The following is a 16,166-nucleotide window of genomic DNA, read 5'->3' as shown; positions in this document are numbered from 1 at the left end:
CAATTTTAACCATCTTTCAGATTTGCGAAAAATGTTTGGTCTTCTGTTTTTCATTCTCTTTGTTGCTTTCGGGTCATTTATGACAGAGAAAGGGAAAATGTCAGCATTGCATCCCCATCCACCATCAGCAGCAGCCTAAAGGAAAAGGAGCCCAAGCAGAAAATGGATGGTGGCAGGGGCAGTGGGAAGAACATGCATCAGGTACTTGGAACCTGCAAAAGGAAGGATTCAGACCTGGGAGCATGAAGGAGCCTTTAGGGGATCTCAGCAACATTCCAGAACCAGACTGCAAGATCTGCAGTTCTAGGAGAGGCACCTGACCTTCATTGGACCACAGAGCTGAAAAATTGATTGGTGGGTTTCTAAAAGACTTGGAACAAGGATTAAAACAATTAAAACAGCATTTCTGATTTTTCTTATCATTAGCTGTAAAAGAAAGATACTTATCTCAAACATAATACTATTTACATATCATTCTAGTAAATCAAAATCCCTAATGATTAATAAATTGTTTCTCAGAAGAAACAAAACAACAAAACTATATTCATATAACACAAACACAAAAGCAGCACCTGCCATATTTTCTGAGGCTGGAGCTACATGGATAAAATGAAATGATGTTGGAGACAGAGGTTTTCAAGAGGAAGTCAGAAAGAGGTTTTAGGAACTGGAAGTACTGCTTACACAGATTGGGATCTCTTCAGGAAACAAAACAAAACAAAAAAGCCATCATGTAAAGAGGCTTGGGTATTTTTCTTTTCCCCAGAGATTTCACCAGAATCCTGTCATCTGGGCTTGCCAGCCTAGAAAATGACTCAATACACTTTGAGATAGTTACATTTCATACCAAAAAGAGAGAACCATATTGCAGAACAGTTACCTGAGCCACCAAGATTCAGTGTCAGAAGATTATTTGAGGCTTTTGGCAAATAGTCACATTAGATCCCGAGGTCATGGGCACCTGTTTTCCAGGCACTCACCTTTCCTGGGGCACACACGTCTTGCATTCTCTCCCCCAGTGTCAGCTCAGTAAGATTAAACTGTCAGCCCACAGCATGGATTTGTGTATCCCAGCTGCAGATCACACATCTGTCTCATCAGTGGTATCACATTGTAAATCATAGGCACAAAATGGAATTCCATACAGTGTTTTTTCTTGCCCCAGATGATGATATATAAATATACACAGAAAATTTAACTTAATTATCTAGGGAAGGCTGGGCGCGGTGGCTCAAGCCTGTAATCCCAGCACTTTGGGAGGCCGAGACGGGTGGATCACGGGTCAGGAGATCGAGACCATCCTGGTTAACACGGTGAAACCCTGTCTCTACTAAAAAATACAAAAAACTAGCCGGGCGAGGTGGCGGGCGCCTGTAGTCCCAGCTACTCGGGAGGCTGAGGCAGGAGAATGGCCTGAACCCGGGAGGCAGAGCTTGCAGTGAGCTGAGATCCGGCCACAGCACTCCAGCCTGGGCGACAGAGCGAGACTCCATCTCAAAAAAAAAAAAAAAAAAAAAATTATCTAGGGAAGGTAATGATCGAATAAAAAACCAAAAACAATTTTCTGGATGCCTTTAGGCACACAGTTTCATAAAGTTCCTTTTACTTTCCCTGCAGAAATGCAGAATTCATCCTTAGGGTAAGTTGGAAGTGGGTGAGGTTTCTTTTAGTAAATCATCCAGCCCATTCCCCAACCAAGTCCACCTATCAGCCATTTCCTCACTAACCTCTGGTAGTGTCACGCTGTTCTGGTCTTCCTGTCACTAGCAATTGATCTCATAAATTCATTCACATTAGGGTGTTACTGTAACAGTGTTACTTTGGAGTTACCCCAACAAAAGTCTTCTAAATTTTAACACAAGACAAGACAAAAAGGAATAATCGTCCAATGGTAGAATCTACCCCCCAGGATGGGGGAGACAGAGGCAGAGCTGGACAGAGGTGCTTTCCTGGTTCTCCCCAACAGGTGCTTGCTTCCTTTTGTAGTCTGTCCTCCATTAAAGGCACTACTAAATAATTGACCATTTAGACTCTTACCAGTTCTCCCCAGCTAGGTAATTTTCTTTTTTTTTCTTTGAGATGGAGTTTCCTCTTGTTGCCCAGGTTGGAGTGCAATGGCTCAGTCTTGGCTCACTGTAACCTCAGCTTCCTGGGTTCAAGCAATTCTCTTGCCTCAGGCTCCTAGGTAGCTGGGATTATAGGCATGCACCACCATGCTCAGCTAATTTTTTTTATTTAGTAGAAACGAGGTTTCACCATGTTGGTCAGGCTGGTCTCGAACTCCTGACCTCAGGTGATCCACCCGCCTCGGCCTCCCAAAGTGCTGGGATTACAGGCATGAGCCACTGTGCCCAGCCAGTAAATATTTATATGAGGTTTATGATATATTTATGTATAATCATTTATATGATGCAATATTCAAAATAAAAAGGTCCCAAACCTCTGAGCTTTCTATTTGAACTTTAGGGTATTTATATATGCACAAAAATATATACCTATGTATTTTCTCCTTTAACATCTTTATTCTTCCTTCTGTAGTATTATCTCCTTAATGTGACAGATACTATCCATCTACATTGCTATAGCAATTTAAATTAGTATTGTCACTTTGGGGAGTAATTTGGCATCAAATGGTCAAATTCAAAGTTTACATAAAATAAGACCCTGCAATTTCACTTCTAGGCATATATCTTCAAGAGTTTCTTGTACATGTGCATAAATAAATTTCAAGGATGTTTACTGAATGCATCTATGTAATAACCCCCCAAAATTAAAGAAACAATCAAAAGTTTATCATAGAAAAACACTAAAAATATGAACATGATCTGGGTAAAACAACTTAACTATTCTTTCAAAAACACCAAGTAATAAATGCAAGTTACAGAATGCACAGGAAATAAAAAGCAACCTCCATGGATAACTCTATAGTGAAGTTGGCCATGAAGAGCCAATAAATATGCAGATACATTCTGCCTCACCACTAGAGAAAGGTGAAATAAAAAGCAAGGTTCTGGGGTTCTTCTTTTTGCCCAAGAAACTAGCATTGTTATTTAATAATCATACTTATCAAGGGCAAGGCATGGGAATTTGGCATACTCATATACTACTAATGGCAAGATAAATTTATAAACTTTTCTGGAGGGTTATTTGAAAATATATATCAAAAGCTTAAAGTAAACTAACTTTGACAAAGTACTTCATCTCAAGAAAACAAAGAATGTCTACAAAGTTGAAGTTGATAAAAGTCTAAAGTGCCTAGTGTCTTAAAAGAATGGTTTCATTGAACAAATTATGGTATATAGATCAAACAGATTATTTGAAGGATGAAAGTAATGACAGAAGAATAAATACTGGCATTAAAGTTGCTGACATGTTGTTAAGTTTTTTAAAGTATCACTTTATTTTTAAAAAAATATTCATATGGTCCATATTATTCAAGGATACTTGTTACCAGAGAAAAGTCAGTTAAAGTGAATCCACTTAAAATATCACAGTAAATAATGGGAAATAAAGTTTTGATTAGTATTACCTTTTAAGGGAGAAAAAACAAGAAGATACATTTTATTTAATGTTTTAGCAAATTTTGATATACAACTTTACACGAGTTCTTAGAACCACACTATCCAGCACATGTGGCTACTGAACACTTGAAATGTGACTAGTCCAGTTGAAATGTGTTGTGGGTATAAAATACATTCTAGATTTCAAAGACTTAGTATAGAAAAAAGAATGTCACACATTCCATTGATAATTTTATATTGATTATATCTTGAAATGTATACAAAAGTATATTTGATATACTGAATTAAATTAAATATATTATTAAAATTAGTTCCACCATTTTTAAAAACTTTTTAATGTGCCCATGAGAAGAGTTTAAACTACATGTATTCCTAGTATTATATTTCTGGTGGAAAATGCTACCTTAAAATAAATCATGTTTTCATATTTGGGGCATAAATTTCCCAGCAAACTTAAAGAGTACAAAACATCCTTCAATGAGCATTTGACATTTTTGACAAGTTCAGAAAGAGTATCACTTTTGAGCAAAATTATTTGAGGATTGGCATCAAAAGGACCTCTCCCTATTTTGTCATTCAACTCATTCTCTTCTGGAGCATGCAGATACTGTCTCTTTTTTCGATCCTTACCAGGTTTAAGACTGTCAGCAATCAATGTGTTCAACAACGAGCAAATGTTTTCTGCAGATTGTCAACCTAGTTTCATCAATTTCACGAAGTTCTCCATCTTTTGCAAGATTTGCAATTCTACTCTACAATGAATTTGCACTACCATGTCCAATAAAATCCTATATAACTGAGGAGCAACTGGCCCATAAAGAAAACGATGCTTAGTAGACAGACACTCATTAGTGCTATGTTAAGACATCAGAATGGGGACCTACACATAAGTGGACAGTTCATTAATGAATGTTTTCATGTGATGATGTGAAGGCTGTTATCATTATCAAGGCTTAATAACTAGTGAGATTCAGAAAACGAATATTTTATAAGGTTTGCATCTATGTATACAATATCAAATGACCTCTGGAAAAAAATATATAAAAATTTCAAAAGTGACTAAGTGGTGGGAATATAGGTGATTTTTACTTTTTTCTTTCTGTTTGCCTATATTTCTATAAGTACGTTTTATATTAACACGTTTAGTTTAATTTAATTTCAAATGCCAGGTCAAATCCCACATTCCCCATTAGCCACTCCATTTGGGCAGGCGTCCCCCTAGTGAATCCTCCTCCTCAGGACTCCAAATCAATGCTCTTTGATAATTTATTACTAACTACATTGTATAATTATGATAATAACTAATACTTATGTGCCAGGCACTGTCCAGAGTGCTTCATATTTATTTGCCTCTTCAGTTGGTCTGATCTTTCTTCAAGACACTGATCCTCAAGTAAGAGAAGAAAGAAAAATACCTACAAGGGGAGTTTACCCTCAGGATAGGGTGTCAGTATGATTTGAAAAGGCAAATTCAACATTAAAATATAATTTTACACTTGAAAATATAATGTTTTCATAATACAAACTTTGGAAGGAAAACAAAATGAATTGACATTATAGCTAATAATTCAACTTTGTTAAAGAGGATATAAAAAAGGAATATGATAAACATTTAACATAAGCATAATTGAAAAAAACAAACACTATTAGAATACCAAAAGTATACAATTCCTTAACACATTAAAGCATATCTACCACAAGCCTAAAGTAACCATCATACTCTTGGTGAATATTTAAAAGCATTATCAAAGTCATACCAGACTAGGAGGTCCACTATCACTACTATTCCTCTACATTATGCCAGAGGCCCTAGGCAGTGTAATATGCAAAGGAAAAAATATATAAAGTTTTAAAACAGAAAAAACAAAACCACCATTACTTGTAGTACCTATGGCTTTCTACAGAACATCCAGAGAATCTACAAGCCAACAAAAATGCTAAATAGAAAATTAGAATACATAAAACCAGCCCCCTTACTATATACTGGCAATAACCAATTTTAAAAATGTAGCTAGAGGAGAGATGATCCCATTCACAAGAGCAATAAAACTTCTAAAGACTAATGAAGGGATACTAAGATGTAATGTATATGTATGATGAAATACACCAATAAAAAGGAATGAAGCAATGATACATTCAGCAACATAGATAACCTTGAAAACGTTACACTAAGTGACAGAAGCCAGACACAAAATGCCACATACTATATTACCGTATGATTCCATTTATATGAAATATCCAGAATTGGCAAATGTATAGACTTGGACAGTAGATTGGTAAGGTTACCTAGGGCTGGGTGTGTGGCAGGGTGTTTGGAGGGATGAGAACTGAGAAATGACTGCTAATGGGTACAGGGTTTATTTTGCAGGGTTCAAAAATATTCTAAAATTAGATTGTGTTGATGGCTGCACACCCTGCAAATTTACTAAAAACACTGACTGTAAACTTTCAGTGAGTGAATTGTATAGTATGTGACTTATACGTCAACAGAGCTGTTAATTGAAAAATGATAATGAAAACCTATAAGGTGCCTAATACAAGTTTCAGACCTTTATGGAGAATATTATAAAGTCTTGCAGAATGACCTAAAAGATAATGTATAGAGATAGGCCATGTCCATGAAAGGAACATATCAATAGTGAAAAGATAAAAAGTCTCCTCTAATTAACCTTTAGATTCAATGTAAATTATAACAGGAATTTTCATAGGAAGGGATAGATCCTAAAATTCATGTTGAAGCCTAAAGCATCAAGAACAGCCAAGACAGTTTTAGGGGAAAAGGGTAAGAAGAGAAGATTTATTATAAAGCTTTAATAATTAAATGAAATGGTATTAGCTCAGGAATCACAAAAAGATGAGTAGAACAGAGAGTCAAGAGACAGATCCAAGGATATAACAGAAATTAGCCTATGTCAGAGATGGCAACAAAATAAGTGAGAAAATAGTAAACTATTCATGAAATGATAATGGGGTAAATGGTTTTCAATATGGAAAACAATTACACCCCTGCCTCAACAACACAGATATATAAATTTCAGAGGAGTTCAAAGACCCAACTATGAAAAACAAAATTTTGCCAGTAAAAAAAATGAATGGCAAGACACAAAAAAGAAAACTGTAAAACTATATTAAAACTATATATTAAAAAGATAATCTCTAAGGGAAATGCAAAGTAAAAGAGCAGTGAAATACATTCCATGCTTCTCAGATTAGCCCAAATCAAAACATCTGATTAATACCAGTCACAGCCAAAGATATGGGAATACAAGGAACTCCAACACAATGCAGTAGGAGGGCAACCTGCCAAACCTAGGAGAGCTAAAATAACAGATGAATGTTGATTTAAGCATACATATCCTACTACCCAGTTATTCACCTTCTGAGGATATATGCCCAAGACACACTCTTGTACATTTCTACAAGATCTTGTCAAGGATATTCCTTGAAATATATTTAATAATAGCAAGAGATAGAAAAATCTTTTATTCATCAATATATAAACTGTGGCATAGCAAAGGAATGCTAAGCTAAAATGAATCAACTAGATTTACAATGATCAATATATGTTATCAACACATGTAAAAAAGTGTTAGGTGAAAAAAAATCACAAAAAATAGGTAAGACGGGTGTCCATAACGTGGTGTTTTAAACACATAATAAAACTAGTAGGCACACTGAGTCCCAACATTGCAGGTTGAATGCAATTGACCCCAAGTTCTTATCTTTCACCGTCCTTCTTGCTTATGACAGAATTTTCTATTTACAGCAATTCCATACTTACACTTAAGTGGCTACATGTAAAGTGCTAGAGAAGGTGCCAGGGAGGACAAAAGAATTATATATAAGACTCCCCTCCACCTCCTGGCCGCTACAGAAGAGTACAACTCAGCTAGGGATGTTGTCTCAGGGACTCGGCTCTTAACCTTCACTCTGGCTTTCACAGTGTGTAAACGTAGAGTGTGTAACTTTCAAGGAGCAGTTCCTTTATCTATAAAATGGGAAAGCCATCCTCCTCCTATTGTGAAGAGTAAATAAATATAATTATAGTGTCCAGCATATGACAAACACTCAACACTCTTGGTGATTATGGGCATGGAAGCCACCAAATGAATACAATCTTCTAAACAGCATCTCAGTCGTGCTGACAATAAAAACAAAAGGTGATGGATGGGAGAAGGGCACCAGCTGGGTCCATTTAGCCTTCTCCATATCTGGATACAACATCCCCACATCTCCTGGGTAACTTGGGCGTGCTCTGTGGGATGTTGGGACATGTCTTCCAGCAACAGTAGTGTGGCTACAGCCAGGCCTATATATTCTTCCAGGTTCAGCATGGACAGGGCTCTGTGAAAAGAGATACCAGCCTTTGGAATGAGAACTCCTTCCCTCAAACCTCTGAAGAGATTCTGGGGTAGGATGAGGTGACCTAAGCTTGCTTCTCAGTTAACCCTCTTTCAGATCACAAGGACATACCACCTTAACTCCATCTTACTGAGGAAAAGGTAACAGTGTTTCACCTCCAGCTCCCTCCAACAAGTGCGTGCCCCCATCCCACGGGCCATCTTCATAAAGAGCTGGGATAGAGTTCTACCCATGGATTTAGTAGTAGGGACCACACAAGGGATCTACTTGCTAGATATGGAAAATAGTAGTTGGAAATCACGTTCGGAGATACTGAGTTGTTGGATTTTATTCCTGGGATTCCTTTCTGAGAGCTTGGGAAAAGATGGTAGGTATTTCAGTTCTCCAGCCAACCTGGTGCCACCATGTGGCAACGACATCAACAGTTCATAAATCAGTCAGCTTTCAAATTCTGATTCTCTGTCAACTTTTTATCTTCGAGGAATTCAAAATATTTCATTTTTATGTACCAAATGAGAATCTATTCATTTTTTCCTCATTCATATTTTAATATCACATAATTTCATATTTGCATTACTTTAATTCACTCTATGAAAAAGCTCTTATGGGAACAAGCCAGCCTCCATTGACCAATGTCAGCACTGTTACATCTGGGATCAGGTTTGTTACACCACCAAATAACTAATGATCAGGGTGTGGTGGGACAACCAAGTCACTCTTCACTCAGATTGTAAGGCTAAATTCTTCCATTTTTCTGTACTGGTTTAGGTATAACTACTCTTGGTTTGCATTTATTAAAAAGGAGGTAGAAAATCATCAAGAAGTGTCATTTTAGCTTGGGAACTAAAATGATAAAATAAATAACAATAGTAATAAAAATAAAACCAACCTGATAAAACTAAGCAGGATGATGGCTACCCTTGGAGGATAGTGCCTGTAGGTAGGGGTAATGGGAAGACTGGAAATATTCTGGGTCTTAATTAGGGCACTGGTTACATAGGTGTGCTCAGTTGTGAAAATCCATTGAGTGTATCCTTCAGAACTGCACTATTTTCTGGAATTATACTTCAATAGATTGCTAAATTCACCAAGGTCTGATCAGTCATCTCCCTTTAACTTGGCTTTCAGACAAGAGTCTGTGCATACACAAAAATAACTCGAAGGCAAAATCAGGGGGAAGCCTTGTTTTCTACTGGATATTTTTCAGCCATCAGGAATCCCTCTGGGCAGGGAGAAAGGAGACAGGACATAATCGATGCTACTGCTAGTTTAAATGACTGAGCTGAGTATGGCTAACACTTCACTTTCTCAAAAGTGAACAAATTCTGCAGCCAGATAACTCTCCCTTCTTCCACCATACACGCCGATGAAACCCAGACCACATAGAACACTGAGCCACCAAGAGATACACACCATCTCTAGAGACACACTTTGACTCCTCAGAGACACCACACACACAGAGCCTCCCCCCACTTTCCAGAAACAGTCCCACAGACACAGCTTCTGGCCCACAGAGACAGCTCGCAGATGGAGGTAGGGGTGGGTAATCAGGAGAGATGCAGCTGCCCATGGCCAGGCAAAGGAACATGAGCAGGAAGATGGAAAGCAGTATGTTCAAAGTCTTGCTAAACTAAATTTCTCTAAAAAGAAGATTTTTAAATCTGCAAACAGGGTCCCAGATATTGCTGTAAAATTTTTTAAATTACCTCCATTTCCACCTATAGCCCCGGATGCCTTGAACCATCTTCCTTCGACTTTTTAATAAAACCCCAGTGCACTGTCACATTTATCATATCCTCTGAACTCCAAGTTCCTTGGTAAGACTGAAAGGCGGTGGGGATTATTCCATTTTATAAATGAAAAAGTTCAAGTTCAAAGATGCTGGTCAGTCATCACAAAACTAAGTAGTGATCTCATGGCTGAGTTTCAGAGTTGTGGTGGGGGAGGCTGAGTTGAAGGGACAAGGTGATAATGGCAAGAGAGGGTAGGTGACCCTCTCCCCAGCCCAGAGCTCTGAGAAGCGCCCACAACACCACAGGCGGCCCCACTGGAGCCACCTCAAAGGACCTGGAGTAAAGGAATCACATTCGACGTCATTTACATACACCAAGACTGGCCAGCCCCCAGTCTCAGTCTTCCTCCCCTAAGAAAGTGTCAGGAAAATCAACAAATCGAGATCATGGTCGGAGAGATGGAGAGCATGGAAATGAAGCCAGACTGAAGGCAATTTCTAGGAGCAGATAGGAGCCAACGTTAGCGAACCAAGCTCACAGCGTACTCGCTTCTCTTAGGAAGTCCCTAGGCCCAAACCGGTGTGTGCATTTAAGAGTTTTGAGATTCGTACTTATCCTTGGGGACGGTGCTTATTTGGAAAAAGAAAAGAGGAGCAGGACGGATCTAAGAACAAATTCCCCTACCCTGCCAAGACGTCAGTAAATTAAGGAACAAGAAGGGGAGCAAGTGCTCCAAAAAAGCCTCAGGTCTTGGGGTTCCCACCACTGAATCTTTCCGCTCCACGCCTCCATCAGGAAGATTCCCCGCCGTTACCTCCAAATCTATGTAGAGCCCCCTAGGATTGGCTCCCTACCTTTTCAAGTCTGGCGGCTGTGGCGGAAAGGGAGTTTGAGGAGGAATCCGGGATGAAGCTGAAGTGATTGCCCCGCCAACAGCGCTCCCCTCTCCAGGCAGCCCGCAGGCGAGGGCCAGACGCAATCCACCTGTGTTCTAACTCTGAGCACCAGCTGTGACCTTGAACGAGTCCCTGATTAGCCCCGTTTTACAGAAATTAAGAGTTTGAAAGAGTCAGGTCCACCGCGCTGGGCTGCTGCGGGGCGCTTACCGGATGGTTTGAGGCGTCCCGCCGGTGCGCCCGCAGCGCAGTAGGTACGCGGTGAACCGCAGCCCAAGCGCTACGTGGCCAGCCGGGATCGGAAAACGCGAGGGAAACGCAGAGGCGAGCTCCCGCCCCAGCAGCGAGAGAAAGAGGCGATTCTGACTCCGCGATGATCCCTGAGCAAGTTCAAGTACCCCCGCCCTTCGACCCTCCGCAGAGGCTGACTGGCCGCGCCTAGGGTTCCTGGCTCCGGACGCGCACAGGGTGCGGGGGAGCGTGAGAGACACCTCCACACCTTCACACACCCACCCCCGAAGTTGCGGCAATGTTGAAGGGAGAGTGGCGCAAAGCTGCCAGAGGGGAGAAGAGGGAGGCGGACGGTACTCACACGGGTTGGCCAGCCTGAAGCAGGTCTGCGACCGGGGTCATCGATGGCGGCCGGGCTCAGGCCACCGAGCCTTGGTGCGCCCAGGGCACCTGCCGCAGCGCGGCGCGTGGATTAGGGGCTGCCGGCGGCGAGGAAGGGGCGCGGGTCGGTCTGCGCGCTAAAGCTGGGCTGCAGCACCGCGGGGGCTCGGCTGCCAGAACTGCAGCCGCAGCGGGAGCCCGGGAACCGACAGGAGGCGGGAGCGCGGCGGCAGCGTCGGCAGCAGAGGCTGCGAGGGAGGCGCCCGCGCCGCAGGCAGCTAGGGCCAGCCTGGCCGCAGCCGCGGCCGACACCTGCTGGCCAGGCCGACAGCCAATCAGAGGCGCCCGGAGCGGGGGAGCGTGCGGAGGCGGGGCGGGGGCGCCTGCAGGGCACCCGGCGGGAGGGGCAGCCCGCGATCGCGATCGCGCCTGCGCCGGGGCCGGGGGTGCCCGCCGGGCCGGTTCCTCCAGAGCACCTCGGGCGCGCGGGCGGCACGCGCCGGGATGGGCGGGGCGCACCGGGAGGAGGCTGGGCAGGGCTGCGCGCGCCCGGGGCGGGGACCCGCGCCCCTCCCGGGGCTCTTCCCTGCGGCGCAGTGCAGTATTGGGGCCGCGGTTCGGGAGCCCCCAGGTGCAACTCCAGGTCCTTCCCCGATTCTAAGTCAGGCTTTTCCTCTCCCCTGCCTCTGAGTCCTGGACCCTCAGTGACCGTAGAGTTATGGGTCACCAGAATCCGGGGCCTGCCTGATTCTAAGACGTGGTGTGGCGCTCCTCCAAAGACAGCTCTTCCCCACTTCACAGTCCCTGGGTAATTAAAGTCGCCGTAGTGACCCCTATGTGGATTGCTTTAATTCTGCCATAAATTTACTACGCTAGCGACGCTCATTCATTCAACACATATCAAAGGGGTTCGCGCTTAGGGAGCTGTCCAGGCGAAGGCGCGCCCAAGTCTCCCAGACCCCCCACAGCTGCTGAACCGCCGGGTTAGTGAGCCCGCTCTGTCAGAAAGACGCCCAAAGACTGCTGCAAGTGAGGAACGCTTTCGGGCTCGTGCCAGGAGTTCCCGGTCCTGGAAGAATGGCTGAGAGTTGAAAGGTTCCACTCCAGGCCAGGACTTCATTGCGCGTTTGCATCCATCAAGCCAGGAATCTTCCTGAGACCGACTGCCTCAGCCCCAACAACTCGGCTGTGAAAACACATTGTCAATTTTAGCTGCAGGGTGGAAGTTGCTCCATGAAAATAAAGCATTTGAAGCTTTTGTGGAGTTACACTGGCGATTTCTAAATCCCTGGAAATCCTCTCAAGCCGGTGGGTTGAGGCTGTTCTCTCCGTGTAAATTTGCGCAGTAGAAATAAATGGCTTGTTTGCTGATCAGTCCACAGCGGGGGGAGGGGGGGGAACCTTTCGGAAGGTAAAGGGGTTAATTTCTTTAAAGATTCTATTCCCTCCCTTAAAGGGATTTTAATGTCTACAAACTGGTAAAGTGGAAAGGAAGTTCTTTTGTTTCTCTTCTGTTTACATTACATTTAAATTTTATTTAGCTATGCTTGATTAGCATTCACGTGACACAAAATTCTAAAACTACAAATGGAACACAGTTAACAAGACTCCCTCCCACCCTTGTCTCTCAATTCCGCTTCCTGGGGGCAACCAGTGTGTACTCGCCTCAAGGAAATCGACATACATACAAACATATTTGTCTAATGCTCTTATTTTTATTTTTGTTGTACGAACTTGCACATTGTTTTACATTTTGATCTTTTCCCTTAACAAGATATTATCATGGAGTCATTCCATGTCATTACCAAAAACTTTTTCTTGTTATTTTACAGCTGTATGATATTCCATTGAATAGGATATGCCAAAATTTATGTAAGGGCCCCCAATTATGGGCATTTAAATGGTTTCCAATCTATCACTGTTAATAACAATTATGCAGTGAATAACTTTATTCTTATGTAACTGTGTATGTGTGGGAGTACATATGAAGAATAAATATGTACAACTGGATCGTGGGGTCAAAGATGATGTGCATTTATAATTTGGATAATGTCAAATGCCCTTCATAGAGATATAAACTCATGATCTCACACAAGATATGTGATTGCATATTTCACACACCCAGTCCTCTGATGGTTCTGAGCCTGTTAGCTCTCATATCCATTCCCAGACCTTCTGACTCTGCTTCATGGGGGGCTTCATTTCCCAGACTCCCCTATCAACTAACCGATGGGACTCAGCAGTAGGAGAATAGGAGGGAGAAAAGGAGAAGCCAGGGTATTTCCCATTCTTCCCTTTCAGCATGGGTGGTGGGAATAGAAGGGTGTCTAGGGCAGCAGCTACTCCTCCCGGGTGGTCCCAAGTCCAGTAGGACAGGCTCAGTATGGACTCAGCTCCCTGGGTTCTGGCAACACCTCCCCCTCTTGTCTCTTTGGCCTGGAGGTAACAGGATGTCCTACCATTGCTAATCTCCAGTAGTTTCACTGTTTCCTGGGAGTCTTTCAGCCTCTCACATCCTCTGTGTAACCAACTCTATGTTTTAAATTCCCCTCATTTTAAATATTCCAAGTGGTTTCTGTTTTTCTAGTTGTACCTGACTGATACTTTTCTAATACACTGACATATCCCTTCACACTGTATGTTATCCAACTTGCAGATCTTTGCCAATTATATAAAATGGTCTCAGTAGCTTGACTTAGCATTTATCTTATTAAAAGTGAGGTAGAACATTTTTACATATGTTTATGAGACACTTGTATTTCCTTTTAAACTCTATATTCATATCCTTTGCCCATTTTTTGGTTTATTTTTGTCAGACCAATAGATTCTTTGATTGTGAAACCAAGTCCTGCCAGTGAAACATTTCATAAAAACATTTGCTTGAAACTAGATTTTCAACATGATTTTACCTCAGGGCGCAGTGTCCAATAAAAAACAGTACTGTGAGCCTGTTGATTGCTATGGAGGGGAGAAAAAAATAATAGGATAAGAATGTTCAGGAGTTGATAATCCATCTGGACAGTCAAAATAAACTTATGTTAAATGATGTTCATTGTTCTGAATTGTTGCAATCAATAAGTGCAAATTATAATAACAAGTCGATTGGCCTTTCCCCTCGACAACGTATCATGTAATCATTCTCTATCATTACAAGGAGTTTCCCCTTCTTCCTTCCTCCCTCCCTTCCCTCTCTTCCTCCCTCCCCCCTCCCTCCCTCTCTTCTTCCTCCTTCCTCCCTTCCTTCCTCTCTCCTTCCCTCCTCTCTCCTTCCCTCCTTCCCTCCCTCCTTCCTTCCTTCTTTTCTTCCAGCTATATGATATTCTACTGAATAGGATTTATTATAACTTATTTAAGAGATCTCAAGAACTCTTAGTTATAAGTGACAGAAACCCAACTCTAAAAGGCTTAGACATGAAAAGAAATACGTAGGCCCACTTAAATGCAAAGTCCAGATGTAGGTGTAATGTCAGGCACCTTTAGATTCAGGGATTCAGGTGATGTCAGTAGAAGTAGAACTATAGTCTCAGCCTCTCTCTAGTTTGTCTGCTGTCTCTCTTCCCTCTTTCTCCACTACTCCTCTCTGCTTTCCCCCTTGGGTTTTATTATTAAGCTGACTTACTTAATGTAGTGGCATCTGACAGCTCCAGAATTATCTTCTACTCAGTGGCCAGCACCTAAGAATGAGGCAATTCTTCCCTTCCACAGTACACATTAAGTTGCCCGGGAAAACTTATTTGTCTTGCTCCAAACATTAAGTCCAGCCCTTGAGAAGTGTAAAGACTGGAGTGCTATGTTTGTGAGTAGCAAAGACAGTAAGATGGACACAGTGGTTGGAGTAAATCAGCTGAAAAGTTTACCACAGCTCACATACTTTCCTACACATGCCTCCCAACTGGTACATAGTAAGCCACATATAAACACTGGAATTCATTTATGTCCAGATCCAGTGAAGATTTCAGCTTTTTCAGCTGGATGCCAGGCCAACAGGATAAATGTTTGAATGCAGAATGTCAAAGGGTTACTTTCCACATGGGCCCCACAGGGGCTGCATCATGACATGATTGGGTGCTGGGTTCAAAGTTGATTTGGCATTATGCAGATGTTTGCAAAGCTGACTTAATTAGTCAATCCACTTCTTTACAGACTCTCAGAATCAAAGTCCTAACATCTTACCTGAGTTATAAACACTTTAAAAGAAAGACAGATAAATACAGAATAGTTAAGTGATTTGAGCAAGGTCACAAATAAGGCAGGAAGAAAGTACAGATGGAAGCCCAGAGACAGAGGAATGAAAACGAGCCCGTTTCCTACTGGTAGGTAGTCCTTTGGGTTAGAAACAGGCCCACCTTTCCTTCTTCACTAGCACTAATACTGACTGCTTTTTAATGTTCCCCGTGAAAGGTTTGGCATCTGAAGATGATTTTGGATAACAGTGTGCCTGGCACAAAATGACCTAAAACGCTATGTTTTCAATTCCCCCATCCTGAGCAGTCATCCAGCAAAATGTCGTTGAATCCAGCCATAGCATCACCTCATGACTCACAGGAAGCGCTTGTTTTTCCATTTTCTGCAAGATCTTGACCACCGTAAGAGTTTTAATGGATTCTTCCTTTATCAATAAGAGCTCTTTGACATTTGTGTGCACAAGGAACTGTACCACGTCTTCTTTTAAAATGCGAATCAGACAGTTCATTTCTTAGCCGGAAGATTGATGAGTTTATACTAGCAAGAAAAGAACATGTCTCAGGAGGATTCTGGGTAGAATTAAAAGAGCATTAATCACAAGACTGAGGTGCCAGTCTGAACTCACCACTTCCTGGCTGCATGACCTTGGGCAAGTTGCTTAACTTGGCTGAATCCAAGATTTTTTCACATATAAAATATGTTGTAATCTTCTCCACCACCCTGTAAGATTGTTATTAATTGATACAATGTATGTGCAATCATTTTGTATATGAGATTTATTATATGTTACTTATTTTAAAACTATCATTTTCAACCTGGAAAATGAGTTTATAAATGAACATTCTATGCTATTTTGT

General features: G+C 41.8%; 1 protein-coding gene across 4 annotated transcripts in view; it reads right to left on the bottom strand.

Annotated features, from left to right (window-relative positions):
* The window catches only part of MYRIP (myosin VIIA and Rab interacting protein), a 417,675-nt gene extending 406,299 nt beyond the window's left edge, over positions 1–11,376 (bottom strand). For all 4 annotated transcript variants that reach the window (XM_074031762.1, XM_005546721.4, XM_005546723.5 and 1 more), the window contains exon 1: positions 11,105–11,376. The gene's annotated coding sequence lies outside the window, so the exon portion shown is untranslated. The remainder of the gene's footprint in view (positions 1–11,104) is intronic.
* Between the last annotated feature and the right edge of the window lie 4,790 nt (positions 11,377–16,166).

Source organism: Macaca fascicularis, chromosome 2 (assembly GCF_037993035.2).
Source record: "Macaca fascicularis isolate 582-1 chromosome 2, T2T-MFA8v1.1".
Taxonomy (NCBI): domain Eukaryota; kingdom Metazoa; phylum Chordata; class Mammalia; order Primates; family Cercopithecidae; genus Macaca; species Macaca fascicularis.
The sequence above is the reverse complement of the archived record's forward strand: the minus strand, read 5'-3'. Positions and strand labels throughout refer to the sequence as shown.